The following is a 16,423-nucleotide window of genomic DNA, read 5'->3' as shown; positions in this document are numbered from 1 at the left end:
GTTTCTCAGTGCTGGAGAAATGAAACCTCCGTCTGGCTCCTGCCTTTTCTGAGAATTCTCTGCCTTCTGAATTTATTACAAAAAAAAAAAAAAGATGCCCACAGGTGCCACATGTGCCCAGTCTAAGAAGGCCTGAGATAGGTGTCTGGAACCATCTTTGCCTACACATTGGCCCAACCCCCAAAACCAACTCGGGACCTTATGAAGTTTAACCCAAAGCTTCCCTAGTTTATTTTATCTTGTTCTGCAAAGATGGAGTGCAATGGTAGTTTTTAAATATGTAAGCTAATACACATACACTGAAAAAATTTTAATTTTACTATCAATTTTAATCCTTAGCTGGGGATATTTTTTTCATTGATTTCTAGAGAGGGTGGAAGGAAGGGAGGAGGAGGGGATAGAAAAATAGAGAGTAATATCAACATGAGAGAGACACATTGGTCAGGGCTGGGGAACTTGCAGTTGGGGTGCATGCCCTTGACCAGGCATTTTTGACATACATCATCTTTAAGTACTCTGCCTGTTCTTCAAGGTAGAGGATCACTTTGGTACCCCAGCCAAGAGGCTCACTGTGGTGAGGTCGTACCAGGAAGAAACCTCCAACAGAAATCTTCCAGGCACACTGCTCATCATCATTGCACTTTGTGATCACAACCACTTTCCCTGCCACTAGGTAGGCAGAAAAGCCATCACCAAATTGTCTAATCCTGGAGATGTCCCAACCAGACTGAAGACCTGCTATAAATGCTTTTGTACCAGACTTGGCAGTGGCTCCCAGATTATTGATGAGATGAGCTTTGATCATGCCAATGCCTGTGTCCTCCAGAGTCAGGGTGCATTCCTGGGGGGTTGAGATGATGTCAGTATTCAGCTATTTTTCACTGTCTAACTTGGGTCTTTCAGGCTCTCCTAATGTATCTTATCCAAGGCATTAGAAGCACTATTGATCAATTCCTTAAGGAAAATTGCCTTGTTGGAATAGAAGATATTGATGAGGAGAAGTATGAATCAGGCCATTTCTGCCTGGAAGGCAAACGTCCCCACCTCCTCCTCCTCTCCATGGTGTACTTCCTCCGGCAGCTTGAAGCTGAAGAGATGCAAGTTCTAGGGAGCAGGGTGGGCAGGGACTGTGTTTTGTTCACACACCACAAGGAGAGTACATGAGGGTGACTCCAGAGTAGCTTAAGCAAATCTTAACTGATTCTGAACTTAAAGTCAAATAAGTTCAGAATCAGTTAAGACAGTGGTCGGCAATCTCATTATTCAACAGCCAAATAACAGTACAAAGATTGAAATTTCTTTTGAGAGCCAAACTTTTTAAATTTAAACTTCTTCTAACGCCACTTCTTCCAAATAGACTTGCCCAGGCCTTGGTATTTTGTGGAAGAGCCACACTCAAGGGGCCAAAGAGACACATGTGGCTCGAGAGCCGCAGTTTGCCGACCACTGAGTTAAGAGGATCACTTTAGTACCCCAGCCAGGAGGCTCACTGTGGTGAGGTTGTACCATGAAGAAACCTCCAATAGAAGTCTTCCAGGCACACTGCTATTCATCACTGTGCTTTGTAATCACAACCACTTTCTCTGCCACTAGGTAGGCAGAAAAGCCATCACCAAATTGTCTAATCCTGGAGATGTCTGAATCAGCCTGAAAAACCCCCATAACTGCTTTTGTACCAGACTTGGTACAAAACCCCAAATATGAAATCTTACTTCCATTGCCTTTAATAGACTTCTGGCTATTTATACAGCCTGGCTGTTTTCTTTTTCCCATCTTTTGATCCTACTGCTTTATCTTTTGTCTCCAAAAGAATAAAAACATTACTTATTTTTATTCTATTAGTGGATGCCTATCTGTTTAAAACTTTGAACACCTATTTCTCTTGCAATGTAATTACCCATTTGAGAAGGAATCATTGATTCTGCCACATGGAATGAGCAATTTGTACGCTGCATTTCCTTTCCTTCACACCCCACAACTCTCAAATTTTGGAGAATAATCTTGAGTGTTGCAACCAGATGATTGGTATTAATTTAATTACTACATTATGTATTTAACATCGGTTTATATCCATTTTAACAATTGTTTGGAAATCAGCTCTCAAATTTTACTGTTCCTATGGCCACATGTCTTAATCATATCTGAGTCATAATTAATTCAGTTCTCAGGTAGCCTGAGTATTTCCTAAATAATATTTTTTTAGAAGAGATATTTAGGTTCTTTATATCATGAGTCCTTACAAACATATGAATAGTGTCTCCCCTTTTGTAAGTCATGTTGGTTATGATCATATTTGGTTATATCTAACAAAAAATGAAAAATGGTTTAAAATATATTCAACTTTATTTCTCCCATAAGAGAAGTCTGAGCATAGGATGTCCGGACCTCACTTGATAGAGCCAGGAATGTTGTCGGTGACCCAGTTTTACGTATTTCCTCCCCGAGCAGTTACCATCTTTATGATCTCAGCTGGTTGTTCCATTGCTAGTGATCATACACACTTTCTAGGCAGGAGAATGAACAAAAAGAGAGACGGGAAATGATGTACTTCCGTTTCTAGGAAAATTTACACACTGTCATTCACATTTAAGTGGATCAATAAGAAGAAAATAATCACAACTGCAAGAAAAAAATTATAATGTGTTTGACTAAAATTGAAGGAAAGAATGCACATTTAAAGTCCCATACATATTCTGCTCACACATTTGAGCAATACCTTTAATGAAGATATAGAATTCATGGGTTATAAATATTCTTTCCCAAATCCCTGTCAATATTGCTCCGCTGTGTACCTTTTTTAAAAAGAAAAGAAATGATCCAAATTTTCTCTTCTGTAGGTAATATTTTTTCTTGTGCTTCTTCACAATGGATGCTTATTTAATTTGTTCTTTTCCTTTGAGATTATTTAAAAAGTACAAACAACATGTTTTATATACATATTTTTCATTTTTATTAAGGTATTATATGTGTACATAATATGTTTTATATACATATTTTAAAATTTTATTTGGTATTCAGTGATCCTTTTAATGTTAAAATTATAATCTTTATTTCCTCTCAGAAAAGTATTTTTCTAATTTTTTTTTTAATCTTTCATTTACTCTGATTTTCTTTTCTGGCATTTGTATTATTAATATACTAGAGGCCCAATGCATGAAAATTAGTGCATGAATAGGCCTTCTTTCCCTCCAGTACCCAGGATGCTTCCCTCCTCTGGCCGCCTGCAGGCACCTGAGACCCTGGCTAGCTTCCCTTCTGCCCTGCAGCTTCAGTAGGAAAGACTCCAGAATGACATCCAGTCTAATTAGCATATTACCCTTTTATTATTTATAGATTGGCTTTCTTAGAGCTCTATCCTCAGTAACATTTTTTTCTACCTTACCTTTTTATGTACTTCTGAGAGAATTTCTTTAGCTTATTTCCTAAGTCTCTAATTCAGATTGTCACTTACAATATATTTCCTCATTTGTCTGAGGTTTGCATTTTAAAACGTAGTAATGATGTTTTTCCCCAGGAATATGTGTACCTAATCTCATATTGCTCCGTGTTGGTACATACAACATTTCTCCAATTATCTGGTAAATAAGAGAAGGAAGCACTTTTTGGTTTCTTTCCTCTTTTATGATGTCCATTTCACAGGATTGCATTTGTACTGATTCTTCTGTCCTACCTTCTGTTAGCCTACTGAGTCCTTTCGCACACCTGATGATTTTGCTCCAAATGTTCTTAAACAAGATGTTTGCCTAGTAATATGACTTGTGGTTTGTCTTTCAAGGTAGTGCTTAAGTTTTCATCCCCTGCAAAAGAGGAGGAGGATGCTTATATTTTCTGTGGTTTGATTGTGGTAGACTGGGGATCCAGATGGCCACAGGGCACAGGGAAGGATGTGTTTCTGCTCCTCTAGCAGGTCCTGTCCAGCCACTAAAGCAGGTGACTGAATCCTGGCCCGCTCCAGCCTGTAAGGTAGCCAAGCATTAGTTCTCAACTGCATTTTCAAATGGGAAGGTCAAAGTTTCTGTGAAGCTGAGCCTTGAGGAAAATCATTTACTATTGCAGTTGATGGTGGTTGTTTCTCCACCTTTGTCAAGAGAGGTTTAAAGAAATCTGCTTTGAGCTGAAACCGGTTTGGCTCAATGGATAGAGTATCAGTTTGGGGACTGAAAGGTCCCAGGTTAGGGCATGTACCTTGGTTGTGGGCATATCCCCAGTAGGGGGTGTGCAAGAGGCAGCTGATCGATGACTCTCTCTCATAGATGTTTCTAACTCTCTATCTCTATCCCTTCCTCTCTGTACAAAATCAATAAAATATATTAAAAAAAATAAATCTGCTTTGACTAGTCACTTGAGTACAAAGAGCTCTGACATAGTATTCACCTCCGTATCATCTAGCTAGCTAAGTCTCACCTCCATTCCATATTATTCCAAGCTTAGGTTTTTATTTTCCAGATCTTGTGATGAGAAAAGCTACCCACCTACCTAGTAGACAGAACTCTCCTGTGCCTCCATCTGCTTGATACTTGTCAACAATTTTTCAAAGAGCCTCGACCTTTGATGAAAACCCTATGCTTCCAAGTCATGATAAATATATTCTTATTTTTAGACCCCTTGTGTAATGACATTTAATAAGAAGAAAGGAATGCAGGAGCCCAAATAACAATTTTGAATCTTAAAATGTGAATTTGTAGCTACATCATTGTATAAAGGCCTATTTTCCAAACTATAAATATGGCTTATAATTTTTCTATTGATCACAGTATGTGCTAATGTAGGATGAAATAGTTTAGTTATTTTGAGAGAAATAAACTTTCTTGTTTTAGGGTTTAATGTTGGTAAACTTTATGCATATATGAATTTTTTAAAGCTGAAAATATGTTAACTTTATCTAAAAACTAGGTTTAGTATAAATTAGGGAGGACTAATTTGATAAAAAAAGGATACACAGCTAGCATTTCTGGGTTGTTGTGTTTTTTTGTTTCTTTGTGTTGTTGTTGTTGTTGTTTTTTATTACAGAATTATGTGCTTGATATTTTTCCGGAGTGTATCAAAATTGTCAACTAAATCAAGCACTAAAAATGCCAGTGGTATCCCAGACTCAAAGGCCTGTGAAGCAAAGTTTTATCTTTAATTAAATTATGATAATACATAACTGACAGATTTATAAACCATTTTTATCTGGTTAACTTTATCAGAATATGTTTTTTAAGAAAAAATATTAAGCCCATGCACAACTGTAACATGCCCTCACAGAGGTGAATCCCACCTGCTGTCTTCGCTTATCATCAGTGGGAGTTGCTGAAATCGCCAAATCTGGCCACCAGAATCTCAGCTGCAGTCACTGGGTGGATACCCCTGACTCTAGTGAGCAATAAAGGACAGGATTCTTTCATTTAAAACTTTCTGAAAGTTAAAAATTATGTTCTAAAAGATTCATTGTGCCGAAACTGGTTTGGCTAAGTGGATAGAGAGTTGGTCTGTGGACTGAAAGGCCCCAGGTTTGATTCTGGTCAAGGGCATGTACCTTGGTTGTGGGCACATCCCCAGTAGGAGTGTGCAGGAGGCAGCTAATCAATGTTTCTCTCTTATTGATGCTTCTAGCTCTCTATCCCTTTCCCTTACTTTCTGTAAAAAATCAATAAAGTATATTTTTTTAAAAAGATTCATTGTGAAGAACTTTGCTCATATTAAACACACACATACACATGCACACACACACTCATCAATGAAATTTGCTGAATTATTAACATAAAATAAACATGAAAGGTTGTGTTGTACAATGGTAATTACAATGCCTTTCTCAACTAACCATATGTAAAAGTAATAGTAATAGTGATGATGATGATGATGATGGTGTGGTGGTAATAATGATGATGGTGATAAAGAAGTTATTGTGGCCTCTGTATTGAATTTTCTTTTCCATTCAGCATCTATTTACCCCATGCCTTTTTACCAGCTCTGGATTTTTTATTTGAACATTCCTACCCTATTGTGCTTGGGCATCCCTGCCTTAATTTTTAGTCCACTCCCTAGTCCCAGGTGTAATAGGCTGCATGACCAAAATCCAGATCACAGAACCAATTTCGGGTCCTATCATTTTGTAAGGGTGCAGACATAAGTTGGTGAAATTACAGAGAATGTAGGGGTTCTTCCAGAGCTACTAGGCGAGGGTGACTCCCTTTCCCATGAATCCAGGATCCCAGAAGCTGCAGAAGTATCTGGATGCTGCCTTGGGGAAGAAGTTTACATGAGAATGGATTCAGAAAGAATGAAGTAGAGCCAAGAGATTAAGATAGAGGAAAGAACTTTAAGTGACTTTGAGGAGTTAGAAGCAGATAGGCAGTTAGGAGCTGGACTGGAGAGGAAGGGGGAGGGGAAGAACGTAAAAGGGAGGTGTAACTGAACCCTGCCAGTGTGAGCAGAAACCAGTTAATCAGCCCCACCCAAGCCCGTGTAAAATCCCAAGAACAAAGGGCCATGATTCAGGGCTGAACACACAGGATGGGGAAAATAAGCAGGAACTCTGAAGTTTAAAATGGTTGGATGTTGTTAGGGTTGAATTGTTTGAAATCAACCAATGGGAAGTTAGCAGGGCACATAGTAACCCCGAGCTGCCCTGGTCACTGGGTTGGGTCCCCTCCCTGCATCAGGGAGCTTTTCTGAAATAAAACTTTGCTTTTGCTCATCTCTTTGTGATCTCATTCTTCTATTTCACCAGAGAACAACCTCTAACCCAAACAGAAATTTTGATATCATCTTCATTTAAACTCTGAACCAAGTCTTTCCTGAAGCCATTCCTACTCCTGGACTTCTCAGGCCATTTTTTCCCAGGCATCTCACACTCTTTCTCCCTTGCCCACTCCTCTCAGTAGTAAATTTGTTTTGAAAAGGCCAAACTAATTCTCTCAGGACATTGCATTTTCTGTTCCTTCTGCCTGGAATGCCATATATCCCTCAACCACCACCACCACCACCCCCCCACACACACACACACATCTATTCTCCTTACTCCTTCTACTTTCTTCAAATTTCTGCTCAAATACCTTTCCTAAGAGAAACCAACCTGACACATTTCTAAAGAAGTGCGTCTGGCCATTTGCCAGCTTTCACCTGCCAGTTGCCTCACTGACCAGCATCTGTTGCTTTATAATAGAGCCTTTGTGGTTGTTGGTGGTGGTGTTATTGTTATTACTGTTTAGTGTGTGTATTTGAGGGGGGTGAGATTTTTCTGCTCTCCCATCAGGGTATGAGTGTCATTTGGGCAGGGTTTTTCACTGCTGCATTCCGGTATCAACAACCATGCCTCTGGTAACGTGAGTACTCAGCAATTATTAGTTGAATGAAGGAATATATACATTATCCATCCCTATGGTGTTATTTTGGTTTAATCCTGGAGTAAATATTCTCTCACAGGTAAAAGTATCGTAACTGTTAGACTATTATGTTAGTGTTTTTAGGATACGGGAGGCTTATATGGTTACACAAAAAGTCAATGGAGGCAGAGATATACAAGTAGGTTCTGCTTGACTGGATGCTTAAAGGCTAGTTTCCAGTGCTTTCCAAATGCTGAACTTAGCCAGGAGAGCTAGCATGTTATTTTAAGATGTTTCTGTTTCCTTTTCCTAATGGGTAATAAGATAATTTCATAGAGTTCTCACATTATTTTGCATTTAGTAAAAAAAACTAATAAGGAATGGACTTTTGCCAAGCACATATCCTGTCAGAGGTATACATTCAAAAAATAGGAAGACTTATGGGACTGCTATGCTTTTTAAGTTGGTAGCAAACTATTTGTAGTGGATGTATGAACATACATTCCATTGTAAACATATATCCAGAATTTTTCTGAGACAGTTCTGATTTATTCCTGTTGTAGTCCTGAAAAAAACAATGAATAGCATCTCCTTTTCCTCTCAGAACATCTTGAAATATATCAGTATCTCTATCTATCTATCCCCCTTCCTAGGGTTAGTCCATTGTAATCTTCTGAGTAAACTATTGATACAGTTTTCAGAAAGCCTGGAATTGTCAGTAAGCCTCCTTCCTGAACAGAAACAGTACATTTCTGAAGCACACCGGCAAATCCTATAGACAGAGCTTTCATAGTTACATAGGCAAGTGCGCAAACAAACAATGATAGTGCACATGAAAAAGGACTAGGGAGGAAGAGGCAGCTAAATCTCCAACCTTTTCACTTATTTCCATTTCCACAGCTGCCATTATTCTTTTCCAAGTCACCATCACCTTTTATTAGGCCATCTCTATAAACTCCTAAGTAGGCCACCCAGTTCCTATCTTTTCCCTCTTTTATCTGTTAGCAGACAAGATGAACATTCAAGACAAAAAACGGGATCTTATCCTCCCATCAAGAGGATTAAATAATTGTCTAAGCCCAGGTGCTCTACAAAACAGAGCCCAAGGCAAAACCTATGCACCTATGCGCTAAAACTCTATTGAGGTGCTCAATTCCAGGACAGCTGGAGTGAGGGAAATGGGCCTAAAGCAGGAAAGGGGAGAGGAAATGGGAGGCATTTGGTCAAATGATCATTCTGTGTGGCTGTGAAGGTATTTTTTAGGTCAGGTTAACATTTCAATCAGTAGACTTTGAGTAAAGTAGTTCACCTTCACAGTGTGTATGGGCTTCATCCAATCAGTTGAAGGCTTGAGAGAGAAGACAAAAGTCTCTTGAGAAAGAAGGGTTTTGACTTCCACAAAGCCTTTGGACTGGGGAATGCAACATCACCTATTGGTTCTCTTTCTCTGGGGAACTCTGGACAATGTAGCTGGGCAAAGGCCCTGAGACCTCCATAGAGAACTGATTGTTCAAGGCTCTGAGAAAAGGCCACTGCAGTACAGTGAAGGGTCAAGGTTATGAGTTGAGCCTGGAAAGGAAGGCAGGAGCCAGATATTGAGGATCTTACGGCAGGGGATTTTCATCGTTATTTAAAGTGCAATGAAAAGCTATTGAATCATTTTAAGTAGGCTGGATTGGAGACACTGAAGTTTAAAATCTGGAGACTTGGTCCTTAGCTTGTTTGGCTCAGTGGATAGACCTTAACCTGTGGACCAAAGGGTCCCAGATTTGATTCTAATCAAGGGCATTTTCCTTTGTTTCAGGTTCCTCCTCAGTCAGGGCCCACAGTCAGGGTTCATGCAAGAGGCAACCAACCGATGCATTTCTCTCACATCAATGTTTCTCTCTGTCTTTCTCTCTTCCACTCTCCCTAACAATCAATGGAAAAATATCCTTAGGCGAGTATTAACACAAATAATAATAATAAAATCAAGTCTGAAGACCTGTGTAATATGGGAGATAAATCATGTATCCTGAACTGGGCTAAGGTCAAAGGAGAGGGAGAAAGGAGTCAGATAGCATTTCCTTAGCTTTCCCTATTGTATTTATGCTGCAGGTGAACTCTCCTAGAAAGTTTCCTGAATTCTGGGGTAAATATTTTCTCTCCCAACCTGCATCTGCAGCCATGAAAAAGGTTTTTTATCCATGAAGCCATCTTCTTACAGGCCAGTGAGATAAGTTTATTTTAAATTCATGTTCCAAAGTCTTCTTTGTTTTAGTTAATTTGTTTTAGACACTGAAAAGTTTAACATTTCACTCAAAATGTTTTTATACATCTTATAGGAGCTCTTTCTTTGGATGAGCCTGAAATCAGTGTAAAAGTGATATTAGTTTACTACTGAGTTGCTTTCTCTTTTCCCCTTGACTTGGTCTGTTAAAGTATAAGTTGAAAGTTGCAGTAAAAAAAAAAAAAAAAAAAAAAAAAAAAAAGGAGCATGCAATTAATACTTAAGTAGATATAATTACCAGTAAAATTAGACAAAAGCCAACCTTTAATTTTCTAAGTATATGGATCTTATGCTGAGAAACTCACCAATGGTTAAAGGAGTCTTCAAATCTTTCCTGTAGCCTAGGGGTGTCGAACTCAATCAGAGAAGGGGCCAAAATCTAAAATCCAGCCTAAATCGCAGGCCGAATGGTTTACTGAACAGTCATAAACTGTCATTGTGATGGAAACGCAGCAGAGTGCAGTGAAGACAGCGTGGTGCGGGCCACATTGCAAGGCCTGGCGGGACGGATTTGGCCCGCGGGCCTTGTGTTTGACACTTGTGCTGTAGCCCATTAAATTTTTCTAGTAATCTCATTTTCTCCCATAACTTGCTGCAGTATTTCATACCTTTAGCACCTCTCCTTCCCACCCAACTCTTGAAAAATTTCAAGTATGATTTTTTTTCCCCTCTCATATGTGATGGTGAAAACAGAAGCATTCAGAAAGGAAGTCCTTCCAGTGATCATCTAAATCCTCTCTGGTTTTCCCACCACCACCTTCCCTGCTTCCTCTGATTTCAATGAAGAAAATGCTCCTCCATCTTTCAAAGATCAGTCCCTCCAATGGTCAAGTTTCAATCAACTTTCCTATTGTCTTCTCCAAGATTTTAATTCCTTGATTATTCCTATACTACCACTGCTTCCTCCTCCTCTCCCCCTTCTCCCCCACTTCTTCCTCCTCCTCCTCCTCCTACCCCTTTTTCTCCTCCTTCTCTTCCTCTTTCTCCTCCTCCTCCTCAGCTTATTCTAACTTCGGATTCTTCTTCTGTAGATTTCTTCGCGTTGCTCATTCTCGTATTATGTAGTCGATCGATCTATTAATATCGAGCATCTCGGAATTCTATCTCTCTCCTCCTTCAGGATCCCTGCACCAGGAAAAAGCCCTCCCCGGGATCTCCCTCCCTCCTTCTGTTTTTTTTCCTCCCTCCCTCCCTCCCCTCCTCCCTCCCTCCTTCCTTCTTTGCCTTTTTTCCTCCCTCCCTCCCTCCCTCCCTCCTTCCTTCTTTCCCTTCTTCCCTCCCTTTCTTCCTTCCTTCCCTCCCTCCCTCCCTCCCTCCCTCCCTCCCTCCCTCCTCCCTCCCTCCTTCCTTCTTGCCCTTTTTTCCTCCCTCCCTCCCTCCTTCCTTCTTTCCCTTCTTCCCTCCCTTTCTTCCTTCCTTCCCTCCCTCCCTCCCTCCCTCCCTCCCTCCATACTGGATAATCTTTCAGCATAAACACAATGTAATTCCCATTTAGGGTAAAAGAGAAGGAGGGAGAGATACCTCTCCTGTTTCATTTCTGCTTCCAGCCACCACCTCTCCTCTCTTCTCTCCTTCTTCAAATGGTAATATTCCTGGCAATTATGGCAGAATCCATCTGTTCCTGGGATAGTAACTAACTTTATTCATCCTTTACCCAGTCATAAAATATTTACTTTTGTAGATGTGACTTATGTTTTCAGATCACAGTAATTAAGGCTGCCTTACAGTCTTAAAATGGTAAAGACCTCTGTGGCAAGGTGTATGATCTGTCCACTTCTGGAAACCCACTAGCCCACGGATATTAAGCACAGTCTCCAATAACAGATCCCTCTATAATAAATATTCTAGCTGCCTTATTCACTTGTCCCATTTCCAAAAGGTGAGGAAGAAGAATGATAACTTTGGTTCTCTTGAAGATTCCAAAATGCCTGAAAGTTACCCATTTTCACTAGGTCTTATGAAAGATGTTTCAGGCAAGGACTTTCCTACACATATAAATAATATTGTATCATTTACCAGGCTCTTAGAATAATCTTCCTTCCCCAAAATATCATGCCATCCAGCTCTAAAATCCTATATAATAAAAGGGTAATATGCAAATTGACCCTAAAGACAGAACAACCAGGAACTGGTTGCTATGAGGCACACTGATCACCAGGGGGCAGACGCTCAATGCAGAAGCCCCCTTTGGTGGCCAGTTTGCTTCCACAGTGGGAGTGCTGGTTAGCCAGAAGCCGGCTCAGGGCTGGCCAATACAGTGGTGGTGGCGGGAGCTTCTCTTGCCTCCGTGGCAGCACTAAGGATGTCCAACTAATGGCTTAGGCCTGCTTCCCTGGGGAGAGGGCCTAAGCATTAGTTGGACATCCCTGAGGGCTCCTGGGCTGCCAGAGGGATGTCTCACTGCCAGCTTAGGTCAAATCCCCTAGGGAGTGGGCCTAAACCTTTAGTCAGATATCCCCCAAGAGGTCCCGAATTGTGAAAGGGCACAAGCTTGGCTGAGGGATGCTCCATGGGCCTATAGTTTATATAAAAATTCCTATCTGGGTTAACACTTTGATGTGATTTTACTAAAATGTAAGTCATGCCAATTCTTTGGCTATTGATGTATTATAATATTTACATCTTTAGTTAGTAGATATTATTTCCTTTTTAATTTTGGCCTTGATGAGAGAGCTAAAGATAGACTCATCGTCTTTGGGTTACTAGTTATGTGGATAAAAGATAATTATGTATTAGCAGTTGATGAAAAATAAACAGCATAGGCCAGCAATTTTCAACTTGTGTGCTGACAGAATTTTTAAAAGATGTAATACCTGACGAGTCAGGGCCACTGACTTATTTTCTCTTCAATTTATCAAAAAACAAACAAACAAACAAATAAAAACCTACAATAGTCAATACAATAATAGGTATCCAGTGTGAATCAATAAAAAAATTAAACCTATATTTTTCTCAGATGGAGAAAAATATATTTTTAAGTGTGCTGCAGAATTTGAGTCATTAGTGTATGTATGTATCCCGTTAAATGAAAGAGGTTGAAAATCTCAGGCATAGGCAATAGTTAATGCTGTGATAACCAGATAAGGGTAGAAATGTTACTAAATTGGTTTAGGAAGGCCTCACAGAGTGAGCTGAGATGGGATTTTTAAAGTGAAAATATTAAAGGAAACCCGACAGTACCTTAGTTTCAATTATTTAATTAGATTGAGAGTTCCAGGTGAAATGATATTCAGTACAAGTACTTTTGGGGGAGGAGATAAGTAACCCGGTCAAGAGAACAAGGAATCCTCAAAGAATACACCTCAGTAGATATCAGTCATCTATTACAGATTAAGCTCACACCAGATGCATTAAAGGATCTTTATTGCCTGCAGTTTTGCTGCTCTTACTGTCACTTGCATGTTTAATAGATGAGATAAATTGGGACTCCAATTGAGTGAATGTTTCCCATGCTTCTAATAAAAGAAGGTGGTGGAACCAGGATGGGAATTGAGATAATCAGACTTCACCCCTAAGGTCTTGTCAGTGACCTTATGGTGTCTCCAGCATCAGCCAGTGGACCTCCTGGGTGGAGTTCCCAAAGGAGGAAAGGAAGTGCAGACAGCACTGCAGGGTAGTGAGGTTCAGAGAAAGATAAAGGGAGAATGAGCCCTACCCAGTCGGCATGACTCAGTGGTTGAGCATCAACCTCTGAACCAGGAGGCCAAGGTTTGATTCTGGTCAGGGCACATGCATGGGTTGCAGGCTGGATCCCCAGTGTGGGGCATGCAGGAGGCAGCCAATCAATGATTCTCTCTCAACATTAATGTTTCTCTCTCTTTTTTCCTTTCCTTTCCACTCTGAAATCAATTTAAAGAAAAAAAAAATGTTTTGTTTTTAAAAAGAAAGAGAATGAGCTGAATCTGATAGTCAAATCCACCAGCACTGCTGTGAGGGGCTGGGCAGCACCAGGAACTAGGTGATTTACCTTCTCAGGACACACCTGAGGCGATGTGGCTTTAGGAGGGCTGGCAGCCAAGAGCAGGCTAGCCAGCATTCCTGATAACCATGGGAATAGGGTGCCTGCCAACTTTCCATCATCTCCTGTCTCTAGATAAAACAAAAACTTCCTTACTAAATATTAGAGAAAAGTCCACAAGAGGAGCTCCTTTAAAATCTCTGGGATTTAAATAATATCTTCCCATTGGTAAATTTCAGCTGTTTTTCCAAGTTAAAATCCAGTTCTCACTCTTAAACATTTTCCTTAGGGCTTTAACGTACATTTGAAAAACAATATTAATGCAATATTAATATGAGGAAATTGCTCCTTTGGGGGTTAAATAGATTTTGTTTGGATCGTTTTCTTGTCTTGTCAATAAAACATTAAAACCTTGATGCTATATTTACTTTAAAATATTCTAGACTTTCCAGTTTTGGTATTCTGTAATCTGAATAGGGAATTTTGATTTATGACTTAATTTGAATAAGTTGAAGGGAAGGGGCATATTAAAAAAGAATAAACATTGTCTTATATCTTCACTGGATTTTTGAGTTCTTATTTAAAATGATATTAGTGATTTTTCCTTTTTAATGACAGTTTAGTGTTAATTTTCTCATCTTCTAAAACTCAGTGAGTTTGGAAATCCCCTTGATCGTAGCTATGACTAATTTATTTTTAATTGGATACAGATATTGCTTAACGTCCTCTAAATTTGGCAGTTTTCTACCATTCAATGCAGCAGTCTTCTTGTGAGAAAAAAAATATTTATTCCAAAGTGAAAACAGGTTTCTTGGTGGGTGTTCTAGTGTATTTGTCACTTGCCTGTTCTTGATTATTTTGGCACTGAATGTATCTATTTGACTTCATAGAAGATTTTGAAACTGTTATTGTTCTTGAGTGTTCTTTCTCAACATCTTCAAGTTAAACTTCAGAATTTTGCTTTCTGCACAAACTAAGTAAGGAAACAGCATCACGTTCAATTGGAAATACATCATTAGATTGTGAATATATTTATGCTGGTTACTAGCTTATTTGTCCTATCTAATAAAAGGGTAATATGCAAATTAACCGTCACTCCATCCCAAAGGTGGTGGCACCCGTAGCCATAAGATGGCAGCGCCCAGTCCTCTCAGCCCCGCTGAGTCCCCCAGTCCTGGGACTGGTGACCAGTGAAAGCAGGTAGTGTGAGCGGCCTGGTGGAATGCTTGATTTATCACTGCAGTGACAAGGAAAGCATTCCACAGGGCCACAATGGCCAGGCCAGGGTGCACCTGGGCCTCTGGGCTGCAGAGAGCCTCTGGGCAGTGGGCAGCAGCTGTGGAGTAGCCAGGCCCCGCAGAGAGCTACTGTAAGGTGATCAGACGTCCTGCTTTTGGTGGGACAGTCCCGATTTTTAACAATTTGTCCTGCATCCCGTTTCGTTTTAAAAAAGTCCCGATTTTAAAATGCTGTGGGACGCGGGATAAATTGTTAAAAATCGGGACTGTCCTGCCAAAAGTGGGACATCTGGTTATCTTAAGCTGCTAGCACACAAATTTGTGTGCAGGGCTACCAATGGAAATATAATGAAGCTAGGCTTTGAAGGGACCATTTAAATTGTGAATGAGCATGTAGATTAGGTATTAATATTCCCATTTTTTAAAATGAGGTCATTCTGACTCAGACAGGTTGAGAGATATGTCTAAGGCAAACATGTCGAACTCAAAGGCTAAATAATATGGGCCAAATAAACGAGGCATGTGGCCTGTGGGTTGCACGTTTGTCATGCTTGGTCTAAGGTCACACAGTTAGGGACAAATAAAACCTACTATCTAGGACCACCACTCATGCTCATTCAATTAGCCAAATGACTTCTTAAAATTTTTGCCTTTGGGTGCCTGAAATTCAGAATATACCAAATCGAACACGTGACCTTTCATCCTTTGGGTTAGATGTCTCTTAGTTACAAATCAAGAACCTGAGTCATCCATACTGCTCCCTCTTCCTCAACCACCCCCAATGCATTTATTCCATGTTCTGGCAATTCTATTTCCAAAATGTCTCCAATCCATTCACTTCTCTTCGTCTCTGTCACCACAATCCTAATGCAAATTCCCATTATCTTTCTGCTGAGTGAGATTATTAAAATAACTAATGTGTCTACTGTCAGCCAGTCATGCATCTCTGCAATGCAATATCACATTAAATCTGATAATATGGCCAGCTGCTAGCAACTTCCAAATTTGTCCTGTGAATCTTCTTATCAGCTCCTTATCAATCTCTTCAGCTTCACCTTGCTCTCTTTGCAGTAGACTCAGTGACCTTCTATCTCTATTTGTACTCATCCCTATTCTACTCAATACATGGCCTGGGTTTTTAATGTTCTCTCCTTTTTGACCCAGTTAATATAAACTCATCCTTTGGCTTTCCTCTTAAATAGCACATCCCATGGCATTCTTCTGACATACCTAACTAGATTAAATCTAGCCGAAACCGGTTTGGCTCAGTGGATAAAGTGTCAGCCTGCGGACTGAAAGGTCCCAGGTTCGATTCCGGTCAAGGGCATGTACCTTGGTTACAGGCACATCCCAAGTAGGGGGTGTGCAGGAGACAACTGTTCAATGATTCTCTCTTATTGATGTTTCTAACTCTCTATCCCTCTCTCTTCCTCTCTGTAAAAAATCAATAAAATATATTTAAAGAAAGAGAGAGAGAGAGAGAGAGAGAGAGAGAAAGAAGAAAGAAAGAAAGAAAGAAAAATTTTTGTTCTAAGCTCTCATGGCACAATTTACCTTTTTCTTGAAGTACAAGTACCATTTAATTATCCCCTTTAATTATCAATATAACTCCATGGAGGTGGCTTCATTATGTTTATGTTCTATCATTGAG

At 39.9% G+C, this 16,423-nt stretch overlaps 1 pseudogene; it reads right to left on the bottom strand.

Moving 5' to 3' along the window:
- Positions 1 to 10,626, bottom strand: part of LOC118725323 — a 111,537-nt pseudogene extending 100,911 nt beyond the window's left edge.
- Positions 10,627 to 16,423: the final 5,797 nt, after the last annotated feature.

Source organism: Pipistrellus kuhlii, unplaced genomic scaffold (genome assembly GCF_014108245.1).
Source record: "Pipistrellus kuhlii isolate mPipKuh1 unplaced genomic scaffold, mPipKuh1.p scaffold_m20_p_1, whole genome shotgun sequence".
Lineage (NCBI taxonomy): Eukaryota > Metazoa > Chordata > Mammalia > Chiroptera > Vespertilionidae > Pipistrellus > Pipistrellus kuhlii.
This window is presented reverse-complemented; position numbering and strand designations above follow the sequence as displayed.